Here is a 20,449-nt window from a genome sequence, read left to right as displayed (position 1 = left end):
TCCATGTGCTCACGCTTCCTGGTGCACACACATGGACGCGCAGATTTTATAACATGCGTGCACCAGCATGTTTTTTCAGCCTTTCAGGTTCCTTTTCATTCTTTTGCATGCCTCCATTATGACTCCACTATTGCGTGTCATGTATCAGGTTATGGGACAACGTTCAGCTGCCAACTGCAGCAAAAGTTGCTGGCCATGAAGAGTGGGACCCTCCGGAACAGTCAGCCTTTCCTCTGAAGGGATAGCAGGGCGGGGTTTTGAAGCTGCCTGCTGTAGGGGAGGAGTGCGGTGGTAGGCAGCACAGATGCTGTCATTCGCAGGGGGAGGGGGAGCAGGAAGAGCTTTAATTGTCCCCAACTAATCTTTTCACTTTGGGTTGGTTAGCATGGGGGATTAACTGAGGAAAAAACATAGGAGCATGCACATTATCCCAAAAATGTATACTATCTACCAAAGCAAAAATTCTCTGTTTTTTCTTTGGAGGGTTCAGTCAATAAAGCAATGTCACCGTAAGAAGACCAAAAAACACCTCTATTTCTTCCATCAATTTAACAACTATAATGTCAAAAATTTTTGTGTTGTAAAACTAACTATTATGACCTCATATAGGCATTTTTAAACGGAGCCTTCATTTGAATGAGTGTGCTGCATAGCAAGTAGTATATTTATTTATTTATTTTATTTATTTCAAATTTTTATATACCGGCATTCGAGACAGCAGTCACATCATGCTGGTTCACATAAAACAGGGGTGCATAGTAAACATAACTATAACAAAGGTGCTGAAAAGGCAGTTACATATAACAGGGTGATAAGAACTTGGATGAGAAGGAAGAGAAAGGATAGGTTATTAATTTACATATGTAAAACAATAGAATGGATAACCAAGGTGTAGTTGGAGATTAGTTGACTATATCTCGCACTACCAGTCAATATATAATCATTGGTCATTGAATACCATTTTTTTGTTTTTTTTGTGTGCTAATTCACCTTAATAAAAGACCATGAATTCTTCCATAATTCAATTCCTTATTTTTCATAGTGATATTACTTAACTTGAAGAAACTGTGCGACTCTGTGCCATGAGGATAACACGCCCGACACGGTCCGTGTTTCGGTTTCCACCTTCTTCATAGGGCCATGGTATTTTTTGCTCAGTGATGATTTCCGTGCTCTGGTAATCAGCGCCCAATCAATACGGCCGGATGTCCAATACTTCCTTAGTACTACTTAAGTTAATAGTACCTGTACATTTTCCCACTGTACATAGTCTCCCTCTATTCTATTTTATCTTTGTTTATATATTCATCTAGATATGCTCTTGCCCCTCCCGCTCCCCAGCCCCCCTTTCCCACTCCCCCCTATCCTCCTTCCCTCCCTACGGCCTTCCTCCCCCTTTTGTTATTGCTCCATTTTGGTTCATTTTGTATTTCTGACTCCTGTTTCTGCTATCAATGTTATTTTTTATCTTGTTATATTATATTATTATATTGTTTATATTGTTTTATTGTATTTCCCGCCTGAGTTCTTTGTAAACCGGCATGATGTGTTTCACGAATGTCGGTAAATAAAAGTTAATAAATAAATAAATAAATAAATAAATAAATAAATATTGTGTGGTAGTGCGAGATATACTACTTGCTATGCAGCACACTCATTCAAATGAAGGCTCCGTTTAAAAATGCCTATATGAGGTCATAATAGTTAGTTTTACAACACAAAAATTTTTGACATTATAGTTGTTAAATTGATGGAAGAAATAGAGGTGTTTTTTGGTCTTCTTACAGTGACATTACTATCTACCAAAGACATAATGTCTACAAATTTTTTAGTATAGACTCATATGTTTAGTGCCCATCCAGGACAGGGAATGAGCATAATCTGTTCTTCTTTGTTTGCCTATGAGATACTGAGTTTTAATTCTGTAATTTTATTTCCTGTTCAATCTGCAATATGAAGTGAACAAAGAAACTCCTCTATTGACATTAATTGAATTTTGTTGGAATAACCAAAAGGTCAAAACATGCAAAATTCAAAATTTCTTCCTGCTTATTGCAACCTTTCAGCTTCATTTTTTTAATTATCTGGGACCCCAAAGAGATTTTCCAACGACAAAAGTAATTTTTGTAATCTACTCTGACATTCTGCTAATATACTCCACCACTATGTGTGGTTACCCCAGTGCTTTCTTGGAGATCAATGAAATCATACCATTATTGTTTAGGGTTGTAACCACTACTAAGTACACCTTTAGACATAGTAACCTGTCAGATATCAATCACACACTGAACCAAGAGCACCAAAAGCTTTTTAAAATAACTCTGTCTTCAACTGCTTTCAAACAGTTTTGGTATTCATCAATGAGAGCAGTCCAAGCATCAAGGTCTTATGGGATTCAGCCAAATGATTTCTTGTGGAGGATAGTTTGGCATGTGGAAGAGAAGGAATCACTAGTTGGAGTTTGCTTGATGTTCTTGTCATGCGAGGTGATCTATGAATGTGTATAATGTTATCCAGGGCTGTGTAGCCTGCTTTGTAGATTGCTTTATGAAGAACAAGCCGTTAAGCCCGTAACAACGGGCTACATTAAAAAATTTTTTTGGTCCATTTCCTTTCCACTCCCTCCCCCCACCTCTCTCTCACCTCCCCCCACACCTCCCTCTCTCTCTCCTCCCTCCCTCCCTCTCACCTCCCCCCCCACCTCCCTCTCTCTCTTCCCTCCCCCCACCTCCCTCTCTCTCTCCTCCCTCCTCTCTCTCCCCACCTCACTCCCTCCCTCCCCACCCTCACTCTCTCCCTCCCCTCCCACCTCACTCTCCCCCCCCTCCCTCCCCCTCCCTCCCACTCTCTCCCCCTCCCCCTCCCTCCCACTCTCTCCCCCTCCCCTCCCACCTCACTCTCTCCCACCTCCCCTCAGCTCACTCTCCTCCCAGCTCATCCACAACCGGCAGACAGGGGGTGTCCCTCCCGCGCGCCGCCGCCGTTACTGCTCCTCCCTGCCTCTCGCACGCTGCCGCCGCTACTGCTCCTCCCTGCCTGTCTCTCTCGTACGCGCGCGCATCGCCGCCACTATTGCTCCTCCCTGCCTCGCGCGCGCGTCGCCGCCGGTCCTGCTCGCTGCCGCTGCCGGTCCTGCTCCTAAGGAGCAGGCGCCATTTTTTTTCCTGACACGCTGCGCTCTGGCCGATGTGCGCGCATGCGCAGTAGAGCTGTTCTCTACTGCGCATTTGTGACACGTCGGTCAAGCTTCGTTTATTAGTATAGATTGTGATATTTTTGAACTCTATTCTTTTCTCAATCGGTAGCCACTGTAAATTATTAAGGACGGGGGTTATGTGGTCAGATTTTCTTTTACCCGTCAGGACTCTGGCAGCCGCATTCTGCAGTAACTGCAAAGGTTTTAAGGATGATTTTGGTAAGCCGATCAGGAGAGAGTCGCAATAGTCCAAACTGGTAAAGATGAGGGCTTGTAAGACGGTTTTGAAATCATGGGGGTGGAGCAGCGGTTTTAGGTGTTTGATTACTTGTAGTTTATGAAAGCCCTCTTTTGTTCTTGTAGTAATGTTTTTTTTGAAGTTTAGGTCATTGTCTATCCATATGCCTAGGCCTTTTATGTTGTCTTTAAGTTGAATGTGGATGTTGTCAATTTGGAAGGGTGGTGTGATTTTACATTGTCTTTAACTTGAATGTGGATGTTGTCAATTTGGAAGGGTGGTGCGCGAACAAACGTACGCGTTCGTGCTAAATTATAAAATCTACCCCTAATTGTTTCCTGCTGATTGGGAGTGGAGCATTGCCATGGGTTGTACTGAGCCCTCCTTAATCCTCGGTGATCCCTGCAGCCGGTCAGTGGAAGTGGCAGTGAGGCCCAGTGTGCCCCACTTCGTTTAGTAGAAGAGGCCAAGGGTGCCTACTTTTGTGAGGTCTTCCTCAGGAGACCACATTTGAAATAAATGTTTCTGTACATTAAGTTTTTAAAAGGTTTGGTGGTTCCCACTACAATAACAGTTTTAGTAAATGTTTAACAGTGAGGTAAAGTTTATGACAACCCACAGGGTAATGTTTTTCCCCCAGGAGAATGGCAGAAGTGGTGGTATGTAGTAAGTGTTGTATTGTTAAATTGTTAAATGTTTAAGTAAGACCCTGGGTTCATGCTTGTACAGGTTGTATGCTCAACTTGGGAGGTGCCCCCTTGTGGTCAGACTAAGTGTCAGTGACATCTTTGCTAAAATTATGTGTACTATATCTTAAAACTGGGGGGAAAAATGTGTTGTGGTACATATCCCCTGCACATTAGAAATTTAATTTTTTCATGGGAAAGTGTAGAGACACCCCCCCCCCCCTAGGTCTTTACTAGATGGTCTTAGAACCCTGCCCTAGGTATTTCAGTATAGTCAGAGAAATTAGTATCCAGCACCTCCTTTAGAGGCTTGATACCTCCATAGTTCAGAAGGGGGGCTAGGAGTGTAGAGAGAGCGGTCTTTTGCTTTGGTTTTCAGAGAGTGAGAAGCTCTTATTGTGTAATCTCTTTTCAAGTTAAGGTCTATCAATCTAATTAGGTGGTTTTTTTGTTCTTTTTCATTGAGAAGAGTGTACCCTCTGCCTATGAGGATCTGCCTCTCTTTTTGTAAAGAGACTTTGATTGAAGATTGGATATTTTTTCTTGCAAGTTGCCTATGATGAGGCCTTGGCCCAGTCTGGTGAGAGACCTGCCCTGGATCTGGAGACCAGGAAGCAGCCCTTCTCTATGCACGTGAAGGGATGCAATGACAGTTTTACCTCAGAAGAAATTTTGGGACTTTGTTTGTGAAAAGATTTAGTACGCCCCCCCAACACACACACACACTCACACTGGAGCTGGGCTGCAACAGCCTGCTTCCTTTCCTCAAGAGAGGTCACAGCAGTAGGAGTCTGGAGTGAGAGAAGAAACCAGTTTGTTGGAGACCCATCCCTGGGATTTCTATCTGCGGGGACACAGGCCACAGGCTGGGTTGAAGGAGACAGCTTTTGGACCACAGGTAGAATTTTTTCCAGGACTAAAGGGATCCTCTCTCTACTAAGATTTCCTTGCCCAACTGGGACCAGTTTATTCACTAAATCCAAGAGTGATAAGTCTCTTCCCAGGATCCTGAGACTAAGGACACATACTCAGAGAAAGATAGTAAGGAAGTTCAATGAAATAAACTTGTGTAAATCGAGCTGTAATTTGGCATACTTATCTGCTAACTGGACATTTATTTATTTTGAAGAAAGAGTAAACTTATTTTGAACTCCCAACACTGTGTCCTACCTAGTACCTGCAGCACCATCAAAGATAAAAGAGAGAGAGAGACAACACATACATAGATACATAGAAATGGTTTATTTATTTAACACTTTTCTATACCAACCTTCATGAAAAAGATTCATATCAAATCGGTTTACATAAAGAACATAAGAACATAAGAAATTGCCATGCTGGGACAGACCAAGGGTCCATCAAGCCCAGCATCCTGTTTCCAACAGAGGCCAAAAACCAGGCCACAAGAACCTGGCAATTACCCAAACACTAAGAAGAACCCATGCTACTGATGCAATTAATAGCAGTGGCTATTCCCTAAGTATAATTGATTAATAGCCATTAATGGACTCCTCCTCCCAGCTACACTAACTGTACTAACTACCTTCTCTGGCAACAAATTCCAGAGCTTTATTGTGCGTTGAGTGAAAAATAATTTTCTCCGATTAGTCTTAAATGTGTTACTTGCTAACTTCATGGAATGCCCCCTAGTCCTTCTATTATTCGAAAGTGTAAATAACTGAGTCACATCTACTCGTTCAAGACTTCTCATGATCTTAAAGACCTCTATCATATCCCCCCTCAGCCGTCTCTTCTCCAAGCTGAACAGCCCTAACCTCTTCAGCCTTTCCTCATAGGGGAGCTGTTCCATCCCCTTTATCATTTTGGTTGCCCTTCTCTGTACCTTCTCCATCGCAACTATATCTTTTTTGAGATACGGCGACCAGAATTGTACACAGTATTATTTATTTATTTATTTAACGTTTTTCTATACCGACCTTCATGACAAGCTTCATATCAGGCCGGTTTACATCGAACTTAGGGTTAACTTAACAAAACCATATAACAAGAAGGCCGAGGCGCAGATACAAATAACAAGGATATTAAACAGTATTCAAGGTGTGGTCTCACCATGGAGCGATACAGAGGCATTATGACATTTTCCGTTCTATTAACCATTCCCTTCCTAATAATTCCTAACATTCTATTTGCTTTTTTGACTGCTGCAGCACACTGAGCCGACGATTTTAAAGTATTATCCACTATGATGCCTAGATCTTTTTCCTGGGTGGTAGCTCCTAATATGGAACCTAACATCGTATAACTACAGCAAGGGTTATTTTTCCCTATGTGCAACACCTTGCACTTGTCCACATTAAATTTCATCTGCCATTTGGATGCCCAATCTTCCAGTCTTGTAAGGTCCTCCTGTAATGTATCACAGTCTGCCTGTGATTTAACTACTCTGAATAATTTTGTATCATCCGCAAATTTGATAACCTCACTCGTCGTATTCCTTTCCAGATCATTTATATATATATTGAAAAGCACCGGTCCCAATACAGATCCCTGAGGTACTCCACTGTTTACCCTTTTCCACTGAGAATATTGACCATTTAATCCTACTCTCTGTTTCCTGTCTTTTAACCAGTTTGTAATCCACGAAAGGACATCGCCTCCTATCCCATGACTTTTTAGTTTTCGTAGAAGCCTCTCATGAGGGACTTTGTCAAACACTGAAAATCCAAATACACTACTTCTACCGGTTCACCTTTATCCACATGTTTATTAACCCCTTCAAAAAATGAAGCAGATTTGTTAGGCAAGACTTCCCTTGGGTAAATCCATGTTGACTGTGTCCTATTAAATCATGTCTTTCTATATGCTCTACAATTTTGATCTTGAGAATAGTTTCCACTATTTTTCCCGGCACTGAAGTCAGGCTCACTGGTCTATAATTACCCGGATCGCCCCTGGAGCCTTTTTTAAATATTGGGGTTACATTGGCCACCCTCCAGTCTTCAGGTACAATGGATGATTTTAATGATAGGTTACAAATTTTAACTAATAGATCAGAAATTTCATTTTTGAGTTCCTTCAGAACCCTAGGATGCATACCATCCGGTCTAGGTGATTTGCTACTCTTTAGTTTGTCAATCTGGCCTACTACATCTTCCAGGTTCACAGTGATTTCGTTCAGTTCGTCTGAGTCATCACCCCTGAAAACCATCTCCGGAACTGGTATCTCCCCAACATCCTCATTAGTAAACACGGAGGCAAAGAATTAATTTAGTCTTTCTGCAATGGCCTTATCTTCCCTAAGAGCCCCTTTAACCCCTCTGTCATCTAATGGTCCAACCGACTCCCTCACAGGTTTCTTGCTTTGGATATATTTAAAAAAGTTTTTATTATGAGTTTTTGCCTCTATGGCCAACTTCATTTCAAATTCTCTCTTCGCCTGTCTTATCAATGTTTTACACTTACCTTGACAATGCTTATGTTTTATCCTATTTTCTTCAGATGGATCCTTCTTCCAATTTTTGAAGGATGTTTTTTTGGCTAAAATAGCCTCTTTCACCTCACCTTTTAACCATGACTGTAATCGTTTTGCCTTCCTTCCACCTTTCTTAATGCGCGGAATACATATGGACTGCGCCTCTAGGATTGTATTTTTAAACAATGTCCAAGCCTGTTGAACACTTTTAACCTTTGCAGCTGCACCTTTCAGTTTTTTTCTATTTTCCTAATTTTATCAAAGTTTCCCTTTTTAAAATTTAGTGTTAGAGCTGCAGATTTACTTATTGTCCCCCTTCCAGTTATTAGTTTAAATTTGATCATGTTATGATCACTGTTGCCAAGTGGCCCCACCACCGTTACTTCTCTCACCAAATCTTGCGTTCCACTAAGAATTAAATCTAAAATAGCTCCCTCTCTTGTAGGTTCCTGAACCAATTGCTCCATGAAGCAGTCATTTATTACATCCAGGAACTTTATGTCTCTAGCAAGTCCTGATGTTACATTTACCCAGTCAATATTGGGGTAATTGAAATCTCCCATTATTATTGCACTGCCGAATTGGTTTGCTTCCCTGATTTCTCTTAGCATTTCATCATCTGTCTGACCATTTTGTCCAGGTGGACGGTAGTATACTCCTATCACTATACTCTTACCCAACACACATGGGATTTCTACCCATATAGATTCTACTGAGCATAAAACATGGGGACTAACTAAATAATCATATAACCATATAACAAGGAAGCAGGAAGCAATAGGCAAAAAGTTACATATCGCAGGGATGGCAGAAAAAGGCCAAATGGCCCATCTAGTCTGCCCAGCAAGCTCCCACACTTATTTCCCATATTTATTTGTTTCACCAACCACCAAGTTCAGGGCCCTTGTTGGTAATTGCTTGATTCAAATTTCTTGCCACCCCCTGCGATTGATGCAGAGAGTAATGTTGGAGTTGCATCAAAGGTGAATTGTAAAGCTTTATGGTTAAGGGTAGTAACCGCCGCATCAAGCAAGTTACCCCAATGCTTGTTTACCCAGACTGCACAGATCAATGCCTTGTTGGATGTTGTCTGAATGTAAATCCTCTTTTCCACATTTCCCCCTGCCGTTGAAGCAGAGAGCAATGCTGTATATGCATTCAAAGTGAAGTATCAGGCTTAATTGGTTTAGGGTAGTAACCGCCACAATAAGCGAGCTACTCCCACAGTTATTAGTTTACCCAGACTGTGTAGTTCAGTCCTAGTTGGTTGTTGTCTGAATGCAAATCCTCTCTTCCACATTTCTCCTTGCTATTGAAGCAGAGAGCAATGTTGGAGTTGCATTAACCGTGTGAAGGCTTATTGAGTAAGGGTAGTAGCCACCATTCCAGCAAGCCACTCCCATGGCTCTTCTCTTCATTCTCATCTTCTAGCCTTTCTGGATCCACAGTGTTTATCCCATGCCCCTTTGAAATCCTTCACAGTTTTAGTCTTAACCACTTCCTCCGGAAGGGCATTCCAGGCATCCACCATCCTCTCTGTGAAGAAAAACGTCCTTACATTGGTTCTAAGTCTTCCTCCCTGGAGTCAAATCGTGACCCCTAGTTCTAATGATTTTTTTTCCAATGGAAAAGGTTTGTTGTTGACCATGGATCATTAAAACCTTTCAAGTATCTGAAAGTCTGTACCATATCACCCCTGCTCCTCGTCTACTCCAGGGTATACATATTTAGGTTCTTCAATCACCCCATATAAGTCATTTTATGAAGACCATCCACCTTTTTGGTCTCCCTTCTCTGAACCGCCTCCATCCTGTCTCTGTCTCTTTGAAGATACAGTCTCCAGAACTGAACACAGTACTGCAGGTGTGGCCTCACCAAGGACCTGTACAAGGGGATCATCACTTCCTTTCTCTTACTAGATATTCCTCTCTCTGTGCAGCCCAGCATTCTTCTGGCTTTAGCTATCGCCTTGTCAAACAGTGGAAAAGACAACTCCAAGGCTGCCTGGGCCTAGATTGTTATCTTTCACCCCAATAGTAAGAACCCACTATTTGGCACCCTGAGAATTGGGAAAGTAGCTGAAGTAGAAGCCCCAGAAATAAATTCTTATGGACTCTTTGGGATATTGCCCACCTGCTAAAAAGTGGTTACATGACATTGCAATTAAATAGTGAATCTCATTTAACACCATTGCCTATAATACTTTGCAGGTCCTCTTCTAAAAGGAGTGGTTTTAATCTCCACAAAAGATGCAGCTTATAAAAGGCTTACTTAACTTAATTTACATGAAGATGGAAGGACAAAGCATGATCTACGACCACAATAAAATCATGAACTTGAGAAGATATTGGAATAACATCTCCTTCAATGCATATAGGTGATGGAACATCCATAAGCACAAATGTGGCCAGTACCATTAAATCTGATTTTCTAATACTCAAAGCAAGCTTATTCTCCAACAACCAATTTTTTACCCTTCATAAGCATATGGATACCTCTTCAAAGTCAGCTCCACCTGTTGAGACAACAGACACAAAAATACTGTATGCTATCTGCAAAGAGCTAATAACTAATCCCAAAATCAGCCAACAATCAATAAACAGGCTGAATATAGATGTTAAAGAGTACAACCAATAATATGATCCCTGTGGCATACCAGTTGTTAAATATGCCGATGAAGATAATGAAGGCCTTAGTTTTACCTATTGGGTAAAACTGATGATGAAAGATTCAAACCACTTCATAACTTTGCCAGTGATTTCAAAAGCCCTCAACAGAAAAAGAAATACCTGATGATTTATAGTATTGAAAGCCAAGGAAATAAACTAAGATGAGTTTGTATAATTTAAATGTTTATTAATTTTCAATCAATGATTAACATCATGAACAAGAAAATATGTTTTACAACAAAAGCAAAATCATATAAAATATATACTATTAATAACATTTCCAGTTGTAACATATTCCATAATAGGGGGAGACACTTCAAGAAAAAAAAATAAAGAAAAACATTTTATACCTTAAGGAGAAGGAGAATATATTCATTTTTACACACCATTGACCTTTAAGCCTCAGCAGGTGCCTGACTCTTATCAGAAAGAAAAGTTTCCAAGTGTGTTGGGTCTACAAAACCAAATTTTTTACCCCTATAATTAATTAAACATAAACACGGAAATTTAAGAAAAAAGGTAGCACCAATAGCAATTACCCGCTCTTTTAAGGACAAGAAGTATTTTCTTCTTGCCTGAGTGGCTCTAGCCACGTCCGGAAATATCTGCACTTTTTGTCCACAAAACATGATATCTTTATATCCAAAAAATGTTTTAAACAATTTCTCCTTGTCTTGTTCAGCTACAAATGAAATAAATAGAGTAGCTCTATTATTTATAACGTCTAATGACTCTTCAAGAAAAGTTGATACTCCCAAAGTATCTGGGGCACCAACATTATCTTTTTGCCCCTCTATTCCTTTAAGTGGATTTTTAATTAAGTAATAAATCTTCGAAACACTAGGGAAATCTTCCTCGGAGTACATTAGAAACTCTTTTAGAAATTTTTTGAACATTTCCCAAGGTGAAAGTAGTCTAGTAATTGGAAAATTTATTATTCTTAAATTTTTTGATCTTTGTAAATTCTCTATGTGCTCTATTTCCTTATGCATAGTGATGCTATCCCGTATAAAAACATTTTCTGAAGACTGCATCAATTGTATCTTATTAGTCATTGCTGATATTTCTTCCTGATGCTTTTCTAATTTCTTCCCTTGATCTTCTAATTGGGTTCTATTAGAACTAATAGCTAACAACAAAGATTCATTCATTTTAGCAACATTATTATCTAACTTACAAATCATCCTACCCAAATCCACTAGAGTAACATTTTCAGGAATTACCATCGGGTCATGGTCAGGCACTAAATTAACTGGTAGGACAAATTGTTGTATATTTAGAGTAGAAGTAATAACATTTTCAGTTCCTTGAAGCACTGTTGTGCTTCCCTGAACTTTTCCTACCAGTGTTTGAGATGTTTCTGCTGCTGATGGCTGCAATAAGGACAAAGATGTTTCGCCGGGACTTGAGGAGGATACGGACAAACCTCCTACACTGTCCCCTTGTGGCGTTTCCAGCCGTCTTATAACGTGCTGGTCCATCGGGCCTGTGCGATGTTGCTGCACTGGAGAGGAGGTGGTAAATTTCGCCTTCCGTTTCTTTCCCATCCGGATAGCAAAGTAAAATAAATCCAACCGGCCTCCGGCCTTCGCCGGCCTAAGCCGGCCAAAGCCGCGCTCCCCTTCGGCGCGCGCGGCTTAGGCGTTGCGCCGCCGGCGGCGGGGCGCCGCCTAACCGCAGTTTAAATAGTCAGTCGGGACGCGCACAGCTGACGTCACCCGCCGGCGACTCAGCCTCGCCCACTGCCAGTTCTTTACTCGGAGTCCGGAAACAAAAGCAAAGGAGGGTGAGCACCTCCTCCTTCTCCTTCACACTCTCCCCGTCGAAGCAGAGCCCAACCGCAGTTTAAATAGTCAGTCGGGACGCGCACAGCTGACGTCACCCGCCGGCGACTCAGCCTCGCCCACTGCCAGTTCTTTACTCGGAGTCCGGAAACAAAAGCAAAGGAGGGTGAGCACCTCCTCCTTCTCCTTCACACTCTCCCCCTAAGATGAGTTTGTTATAGAACTCACATTATTTAACATCTATTTCATGTTTAATAAACAGATTTTTCTTCAGACACAAGGAATAGCCATGAGCTCCCCCATGGCTCCAAGTGTTACAAATCTTTATGTCACAGGATTTGAAGAGCAATTCATTAATTCTTCACAGTGGATATGGCATTTGGTGGCGTGGTACCGCTATATAGATAATGTGTTCTGTATTTGATTAGGTTCAGCAGAAGAATTATGGATTTCCATATGTAGAGTAATTTTTTGGACTCCAATTTAAAATTCATGTTGGAACACGATGACAGGGTTGTGTCCTTTTTGGATATATGCATTGGTGATAAATTTGTGACATCAATTCATCAGAAAAGCACTGAACAAAATAATAGATTTGAAAAATTTCATCCTCAAATCTCCCGATTAGTCAGTTCCTACAACAATGCAGGTTATGTTCAGATAAAGCAGAATTTAAAGCACAAGCAAGGGTGATGCAATCTCGGTTTGCTCAGCAAGGATTTCCACCGGTTATCAAAAAATCATACAAAAGGGGACGCTATGCAAATAGAGATTTACTTCTCACATATTGAGCCCCTGCAGAAGGCTCCCATCTCAAATTTATTTTACGTTACTCACCCCTAGATTCATCAAAAAGCAATAATAATGCATGCATAAAACCCACGCTAAGAAAAAGGGACATGTTTATTACTGCACCATGTGATACTACCGATGCACCCCTGTTATATAATCCATCAAGCTAGGGTGAGAGAACATAGTAGAAATTTCATCTTTGTGAGAATATCCTCACTCCAAATGATGTCAAATCTTCACCAAGGTGTACTGTGCTGTTCATACACCTCACTGTGCATGGAAAACTAGCCCCTAAACCCTAAACCACCACCAACACTTCACCTCAAGCTATTAGATGACCCACCTATAGGCATATAAATAGTTGTACACTGTGAGAGCATCCCCAGAGGCCCTCTCTCTCTCTCTCCACTCCCCCCAAGCCCAGAAATGGACAAAATGCAATTTGAAAAAGTTGTCGCAAATTGCATTATGGCATTTTCAAGCATATCACACAGCTTAATGCCAGTAAAAAAAAGGTGTAATTATTTCCAGCATTAAAACCATGTGATAGCATGTGTTATGCTATCGCACAGTGTGACATTGCCCCTCATTTTCATAAATCCCGCCCAAACTCCTCCCTAATCCTGCCCCTTCCCAAAATTTGCATTTGCATCATGTGCTAGCGTTATCGCATGCATTATGGCGTTAACGTGTTATCGTGTGCGTTAACGTCATAACGCATTTTGATGAATGACCCTGTCAGATAGATTTCACCAGATTGTATCAGTTATCAAGAAGTATTTGCACATAGTATAATGCCATATGTCCCTACAAGAATTGTCATGCTTTGCATACACCTGGGGCAGAAACATCAAAGAATTTGTAACTCATGCTGTTTTGCCCACTATATTAAGGTACCCCTATTTTAGAAAGAGGACATTCACGATGTGGGGATTGTTCCAATGTGATCAAACGACTGAATATATTCAGTGGAATCCAACAGGTAGAAATCACCAGATCACATTGCATTTCTCTACAAATTGCATATCTCAATGGGTGGTTTATGCATTACTTTGCCCCTGCGCTTTGATCTATTTGGGTTGTACCAAAAGAATGATCAAGATATGCCTTAATGAGCATAAAAGTTTTACCACCAAGATCATAACACCTATGGTGCAACACTGCATAGATCAAACTCATGGCTTTGCACAACTTAAGTGGTTAATTATTGATCATGTACTGGTACATGCTCATGGAGGAGACAGGAAAGCCAGATTAAATCAGCATACATACTCAACACTGTGCAACCCATTGATTTATTCTCTGAGATAGAATGGAATTCTTTGGTGTGAATCCTTTTAGTGCTGTTTGATGTCAATGTTCATACTGATAAAGATTTGATGTGTTCAACCGCAGACATCTGCCTCTCTGATTGGATGCAGATGAATACTGAATATTGCCATAAACGCTACCTTAGTCTATCCTGAGTGGTTGTTTGGAATATTGGGACATTGAGAGATGCTGTTGCATTGAGAAATGTCCTTAACAAATCCATCAACGATCCCCTGAAGAAGGAAGTTTATCTTCTCCCAAAACATGGACCAAGTAGGGTGTTTCATCAATTTATTTTTATCATCTAAAGTTTAGGTTAATAATGGACAATCTGCAGAGTCAGCACATCCCTTATTCAGATACGGAAAACAACACCATGGACCACTGATAGAAAAGCTAAGTAATTTTTATATATAAAAAACAATTTTAAATTCATATATAAACAATTTATTTTTAAATACATGAAGAGTTAAAAGTGATGCAGCACTCATGATTATGCATAAAGTGGGCATGATTCAGTTGCTCAGTGAGCTCTGTGATGTATCAGCCTGTGAAATGAAGATCCTATAAATATTTTCAGATAGACATATCCTGCATAATAAGTCATAAAATATGCATAGTTTTACAAACATCCAAAAAAGACAAGAGTGGGTGGAATTTTGTTGTGTTACATATAATTGTTGTTTCTACTTTTGGACTGTATTTTGTTAGGTATTTTCTATTTTTACTCATTTTGCTAATTCTGGCTTCCTGGCTTTTATATTGAACACTCTTGTGCATAATGGGGATTATCCAGCTGGAATGTGAGTCCTTGTCTTAGTGACTGACCTTGTCAGAGGCCCAGGAAGATAGCTTCCACCCCAATCTGGACTTGGACCTGGATCTGTAAACCCTCTAGTTAATGCTAAGTAATGTGGGACCTGCTACATTAGGATGGAAGCAAAAATGTCTTAGGAAAAATCTTTTAAAAGACTCATTTGCAGTCATCTCAAACTTATTTTAAATAAACAGTACCGAGATGGCTGCAGCACATTGTAGCACTTGTCTGGGGAAACCAGCATCAACAGTCCCTGCCTACTGAATAATTTAGATTCTACTTTCTTATTGTCACATTTGGCTCATTTCAAAGTGAGCAGAGAGTGATCTAGTTTGGCAATAGGAATATTATTTATTTTATATGTTTTTATATATGACCCCCATTAGGTCACTAAAATGAGTGCTATGATAAATCCTAGGAATTTTCCAGCAATGGGGTGATAGCCTGTAGTGTGATAGAAAAGAGGGTCCTCCCCCCAAGGGAGAAGGAATTTGGAGAAAGATAAAAAAAAAAGGAGCTTTCATGAGAACTGAGGGGGTTCTGTGAGAAATCTGATGATGTAAGAGTCTGTTTAAGAATGCATGGGAGGGTAGCCCTAGTGAGGCGCCCAGCCTTGAGCTCCAGTAATTTGCTAGAGAGAGCTGTCTTTTTGGCAAAGAGCAGCATTCCATCTAGAAGGAATGGAATCCCCTTAACCCATGGGGGACCACCCTCTTCACCAAGGTGTACTGTGCTGTCCGTAAGTCTCACTCTATATGCGAAACTGGCCCCTAAACCACCACCAACACCTCACCTCAACCTATTAGATGGCCTTCCTATAGAGATATAAATACTTAACTATTATGAAAGCCTTGTAGATAGGTTTTCTCTCTCTCTCTCCCCCTCTCTCTCCCTGCGAAAAATAGTGATTATCACAGGGCATACTAAGTTTACTGCACCACGCAATACTACCAATGTGAAGCAGCAATACTACCAATGTGAAGCAGTAAGTTACCGTGTGGTGCAGTAACTGTAAAATTTCCAGAAACATGCCCCTTTTTCTTAATGCAGGATTTATGAATTAGGGATGTGCATTCGTTTGCAACGAAATAGGAAATATTTCTGATTTCGTTGCATTTCAGGGGCCTGACAAAACGAAAGGAAAACCCCACAAAATTTCGTGAGGTTTTCCTATTTTTTTTTGGGGGGGAGAAAGGGCACACTTAAAAAAAACAAAAAACCCCAAACCCATCCCAACCCTTCAAATTAAATTAATTACAAACACCCACCCTCCTGACCCCCCCCCCCCCCCCAAGACTTACTGAAAGTCCCTGGTGGTCCAGTAGGGGTTCCGGCTCTCTTTAGCCATTGGCTGCCACTAATCAAAATGGCACCCATGGCCCTTTGCCCTTACCATATGACAGGGGTTACCGGTGCCATTGGTCAGCCCCTGTCACATGGTAGGAGCAATGGATGGCCCGCGCCATGTGACAGGGGCCGACCAATGGCACCGGTAGCCCCTGTCACATGGTAAGGGCAAAGAGCCACTGGTGTCATTTTCATTAGTGGCAGCCGATGGCCTGAGAGGGGGAGATCACTCCCGGGACCCTCGCTGGACCACCAGGGACTTTAGATAAACTTGGGGGGTGTTGGGAGGGTGAGGGATTATAGGGATAAGCGAAACGGATTTTCCCGAAATTTCGGGAAAGTTCGTTTCTGGGCGGCCAAAAAAAAATTGGCCCGAACCGCAGGAAAATAAAATTTCCAGTGGCGGGCCGATAACGAAGGCCGAATCAAAAGGTTCGGCCAAATCACATCTCTATTATGAACACATTATTAACACTTTTTGATTAATCTAGGGGTAAGTTTGCCTTTAAAGCTTATTTTATCGATTGTTCATTTTCCAAGGTGTCCTTTATTTTTTTAGATTTAGCACATTTCATAGTTCATATTCTTGTTTTGTTAATAAAATGAAAGGTATGTAAACCCATTCCTGCATGGGGTTCTGATGAGGCGGCACGCTGATTGGCTCAGATTGAGATTGGTGGAAGGCGCCGCACTAACATTTCCTCAAGAATGAAATAAAACTGTGAATGAAGAAAAGCCCAGAATGATTTGGTTTGTTTCAATTGCTGACTGAATCACATTAACCAATTGCTTGGTAGTATTGTTCCTTTAAGAAAGGCTGATGGTATAACAAAAAGCTCAGAAACATGAATTTAAAAAAAATATATTTTCTGCTAATAAATTACTGACTGTAAAATTCCCATAACCATACTGTAGAATGCTACGCCTAGACTAGACATTAATTTGTGCACTGCTGGAAGACAATCAGGCTCAGCATAGCGTGGGCTGAAATATTTTTTATTCCACATTTGGCACATTTTGCAAACAACGTTATAAATAAAGTTACATTTTATACAGCACTTAGACAGTATGTGGCATTCCTTGGCACCAAACACAATTAGAACGTTTCACTTAATAGCATGTTGAGAGAGATCATTATTAAATCAGACTAAATATCTGTGTGGGCGAATCTTCCATTCGCTACTTCGGCAAGCACAGCTAGCTTCAGGTTAATGAAGGCTTTACACGTTCTGTCTTCATGCATGCAAACTCCCCACTCACTTACCCCCTTCCCCAGTGAGTAACAGAAGATTTATTGTGTATATTCAAACTGTGGAGCGTGGTGCCCCCTCCCAAACAAACAGCATAAACAAACATAGTTTAACTTTAGAAAAATCCAAGCACAGCACACCGTCCAGATCATGAAGTGAAGACACATACTGAGTTTGAATGACACATGGATGTCAATGCAATACTACAAACATGTCAGAACCATCAGACAGATACTAAAGATGATAAAGGAAAGGGGTCCAATATAGGACCCTATAAGAGATCTGTTGTGGTGATTAAAAAAATATTATGTTAGGAAAAGGAGGAGAGTGGTGTAGAATAGAAGGGAGTAGGGATATGTAAATAGCTACTGTTCAATCTGAATTGCTTGAATTTTGGCAAATGTATCTTATATACTTTGTGACCCACTTCATATAAATAAGTTTATTTTATGATTTTTCATGAGGATGAGGTTTGTTTGGTCATTTGGCTCACCATGAATATCCTCAGATTTCCTTTACTCTTCAGTCTCTCCCAAATTGCTCATTCATGAATTTAATCAAAACGAGGTGAAAAAAAAACAATAATTTAAAAGTTACACTGGAAATAACAGCGAAATAAAATAATGGTTGCCACCTGTCTCCTACTACCACTTTCTCACCTGATTCTTTCATGCTGCCTGGAATTTATGGTTTAATAAAAGCCATGTGACCTGCAGTATCACATTCAGGTCACCTGTGCTAGGGTATATACTTGTTAATTGCTTTGGACAGATTTGTAAAGTATAATTCAATCTTCCATTATCTTTTAGACTGGCAGCCATGATAAACTCATTGTATTTATTTTACTTTTTTGCTATGGTGATCAAAATATATTGAATGACTACCAACTCCCTATTAGAATGCACTATGGGCCTGATTTTAAAAAGCATTTACTCGAGTAAAAACCTGGTTTACTGAAGTAAATTCACTTTACTTGAGTAAGTGGGTTTTTGAAAATTGCTACAATATATGCCATTGACTTGTCTATAGGATTTACTCACATAAGTGCACTTTACTTGAGTAAATGGCTTTTGAAAATTGCTACAATAGTAGCTACATTTACGCATGTAACTCCTTTTGAAAATTACCCCCTGTGTGTTTATGAAAGAGATGATTTTGCTTTCTTTAGGCTGGGGATCATCTGAGTTGCTTTCAGCTTATTTCTTAAACATGCCTGAAAAGTGTGACACTCCAACTCTTCAGGAAAACCAAAGGGACTAACCATGCTAATCTATTTCAAAATTTAAAATGGTGTTAATCCCTGCTTCTCCTTAGGGAGGAGAGAGAGAGAGGCTGTCATCAATGGCTGCAGTGGGAGAGGAGTTTGTTCTGACCCATGAGCGAGCCTGTTCCAGCAGCTCCTTAGCCTCTCCCTTTGCAGATGCAGAGATTGCCATGACCACTGGACATCATCTATTGCCTGAAAACAAGGCCCAAGCCACCATAGGTAGCATGTGGTAGCAGCTCGCCTAAGGTATGAGCTAAAGGCAAGCGACTTTTAGCAGACATTCGATGGCAGAAACCATGTGTCGGTTTTAAAACGGTACTTTCTTCATCTCATCCCACGATCCCACGTGTTACAAAGATTACAGAGAGTTTACATGCGAAAGAGGAGAATACAGGAGTTGATGCAGATGGTTAAGGCTGAAGTCTGCTGACCATTCCAGGAAGAAAGAGGTGAAGAAAGAGATGAAGTGTTTCCTTGTGAATGCTCATTCACTTAATAAAAACTGTTTAATTATTTCAGATTTAATTTTAGATCAAGCACTAAATAATTATTCTTATGGAAACCTGGCTTCCCGAGGAAGGGGGTTAGTATTGTCACAGTTATCTCCAGAGGGATATAACATTATATTTCACTCTGAAGTGGGGAAAAGAGGTTGTGGAGTTGCCAAAATTTATAAAAACAATTTTAACTTTGTGAAAAATGACCTGATATTCTCAATAGGATGTGAAGGGTTATTTGTACAATGCTGGTTGGCTGAAGTAATTGTATTATTCGTGATATATTCATCACCTGGTTCGGGGCAAGATAGTTTGAATGAATTAATGGAGTGCATTACAACAGTTGCATTATATTGCGCTTATCTGGTAGTGGGAGCAGGGTGAATTTTAATCTACATATGATCTATGATGTGTAAAGGCACAAGATTTTCAGAGTTTTATGGCAGACATGGATCTATTTCATATTTTTTTGATCCAATACCCAAAGATGGGCCATTGTTTGGATTTTATGTTAGAATCAGAGCTAATGAAATATTTTTACCAGGTCAGAAAAGGGTCCCTTGCTGCGGGACCGGATGTGAGCTTTCTGGACCAGGGCTGGGACATCAAGCCTACCTTGGAGGCCCCGACACAAGTGGGAGGATCCCAATGCGCTACAAGATCGGTGCGGTAGCGGCGCGCCACTGCCGCCAGCGTGCTGCCAAAGCCGCGCGCGCCCCTTAGGCGCACGTGACTTGGTCCAGCTTAGTCCGGAGTAGGACGGAGTAGCGGGAGAAGCTCTGTATACCAGACCTGCAGCCACAGAGGTATGAACTTAATCCTATTCACAGAATACTGACTATATATGACACTACTGCTGGACTGAATTTTTTTCCTTATTGATAAATATGCCGCCCAAAAGAAAGGGCAAAGTTAGGGTGTATCCTACTATGCCCCTTCCATCTTCTATCCAACAGGAGATTGTTAGATATATGTCAGCGTCTGTGCTAAATACACCAGTAGCCATGGAACCTGCTGAGCCAGTTCAAGTGGGAGGAAGATCTGGTTCTATAGAGGAAGCGTCGCTGAGTCCCAATCTGGGTTTACCACCTTTGCAGAGGGCGAATTAGTCGATATCTGGGAACATAATGATAGAACCACCCTTGGCAGGAGCCGAGGTCTC

General features: G+C 40.9%; 1 protein-coding gene across 3 annotated transcripts in view; it reads right to left on the bottom strand.

Annotated features, from left to right (window-relative positions):
* The window catches only part of PDE4D (phosphodiesterase 4D), a 1,438,018-nt gene that overhangs the window by 871,966 nt on the left and 545,603 nt on the right, over nt 1-20,449 (bottom strand). The window lies entirely within an intron of this gene.

The sequence above is a fragment of the Rhinatrema bivittatum genome, chromosome 1 (assembly GCF_901001135.1).
Source record: "Rhinatrema bivittatum chromosome 1, aRhiBiv1.1, whole genome shotgun sequence".
In the NCBI taxonomy this organism is placed as follows: domain Eukaryota; kingdom Metazoa; phylum Chordata; class Amphibia; order Gymnophiona; family Rhinatrematidae; genus Rhinatrema; species Rhinatrema bivittatum.
Note: the sequence above shows the minus strand (reverse complement) of the source record. Positions and strands in the feature narration are given on the sequence as shown.